The sequence below is a fragment of the Equus asinus genome, chromosome 17 (genome assembly GCF_041296235.1).
Source record: "Equus asinus isolate D_3611 breed Donkey chromosome 17, EquAss-T2T_v2, whole genome shotgun sequence".
NCBI classification, from domain to species: Eukaryota; Metazoa; Chordata; class Mammalia; order Perissodactyla; family Equidae; genus Equus; species Equus asinus.
In genome coordinates this window covers 14323029-14324938 of record NC_091806.1, presented here as the reverse complement: position 1 = coordinate 14324938, position 1910 = coordinate 14323029, and the positions used below count along the sequence as shown (strand labels likewise).

General features: G+C 36.2%; 1 pseudogene; it reads left to right on the top strand.

The window, feature by feature from the left end:
- Window positions 1–626: 626 nt before the first annotated feature.
- On the top strand, window positions 627–1407 carry LOC139040833 (olfactory receptor 5J3-like; annotated as a pseudogene).
- The last annotated feature ends 503 nt before the right edge of the window (window positions 1408–1910 follow it).

Below are 1910 nucleotides of genomic sequence, written 5' to 3'. Positions count from 1 at the left end.
ATTTTTCTGTGCTCTGAGTCTCAGCACTGGGTGATTGCACTGAGAATCTCCTTCCACATTGCTGACAAGGGGATGTTGGAAGAGGCCAAAGATTTATGCACTGTAAAGAGTATCATGGCATCATCTTTGGAGGTCAGGCCCACTGCCTCATAAATTTTGCCAATTCTTTCATTACGTCATAGTGCTTTTGTGGATTAACTACATAGTTAATAGTGCACCTGATTTTAGATCTTCTTGTAATTAATTCTTTTATATTCAAAATGAAGTGTTCAAAAAAAGGCTTAAATATGGTTTCTCAAATTCATTTTATTTGCCATCATTGCCCCTCATTCTGGTATCACCTTCCTATAGAAGTAGGTATTTTAGAGACAGACTAAAATTTTAGAGAGCCAAAATGCTTTTTCACGTATTTCCTTATAGGATAGAGTCATAAATAGCACTAAAAAAATAAGAGATAATTTAGTTAATCTCCTACTATTAAAATTGAGGGGACTTAGGTTTAGCAAAATAATGTATTTCTCAGGTCTATAAATGTTTGCTTGTTTTTAATAAATATCAAATTATTCTGTGTTCATTCTAAGCCCCTTATATTTTTCACCTCAGATTTCAAGATAAGGAACTAACAGATGGCTGAAGAGAATTTTACAGCTGTTATTGAATTTATTCTCTTGGGATTGACAGACTGTGCTAATCTGAATGTTATGCTTTTTGTGTCCCTCTGGTGATTTATGCCATTACCTTGGTGGGGAATCTGGGCATGATCTTTATCATCCAAATCACTCCCAAGCTCCACACACCCATGTCTTTTTTCCTTGGCTACCTTTTACTTGTAGGAGCCTGCTATTCATCTGTCATTGAACTGAAAATACCCATCAACTTCTTGATTGTGAAGGAAACCATCTCATTCTCTGCCTGAAATAGCTCAGCATTTATTTTTTCAGGTTTTCACCACCACAGAAGGCCTCTTGCTGTTGGTGATGGCATACAACAATTATGTGGCCATTGTGTGATGTTCTCCCACTGCTAAAGCTGTTATGTTCAGTTACCTCCATGAATGAGTTGTTGCTCTTAACCTTATCTAGAGTCGTTGACATGGCAGCCTTCTCAATTGTGATAATTTCCTATGTATTCATTGCTTTTGGTCTCCTGAGGATCCGCTCAGCAGCAGGCAGACAGAAAGCCTTCTCCATCTGTGCCTCTCATCTGACTGCTGTGACCATATTCTATGGTACCTGAAGTTGTAATTATATTCAGCCAAGTTCCCAGTATTCTGTAGAACAGAAGGTGGTTTCTGTGTTCTATATGCTGGTGATTCCCATGTTAAACTCTCTCCTTTACAGTCTGAGAAACAAAGAGGTAAAGGATGCTGTGAGAAGGGCCGTAGAAATGAAACATTTCCCCTGCTAATTTCAAGTCCCTGTTAATCCTATCACATTCTACCAGTTGGCTATTACTTCCAAGAATTCCATGAATGTTGCAGCTTCTAAGGATTGTACAGATCTTTTCATTCTCTACACTCATATGTCATATGAGGATGCAACCGGAAAGGGAAAACTGTTTAATTCACAGAACTGCATCACAAAAAGAATAGCCTATTCCATATGTCTTCAGATATTCCAGGTTGTGAATCTCTGAATCAATACAAAATACAGTATTGCATTTATATTTTTTCTGTTATTTGGAGAAATTAATCATATAGTAATACTTGCATTTAAGGATATAAAAATAGGATACTTACTAAGAAAAAAACAATTGATTCTCAAGTTTCCAAGAACATAGACATAATTGTATAGCTGAAATTTGGCTTCATTGACATATTTTAACTGGTCTAAAGGGTGTTTGTAATATTACAATTTATAATAAGAAATATATATTTATTCTCCATCCAGTTTCTGGCACAGAGCTCCTAA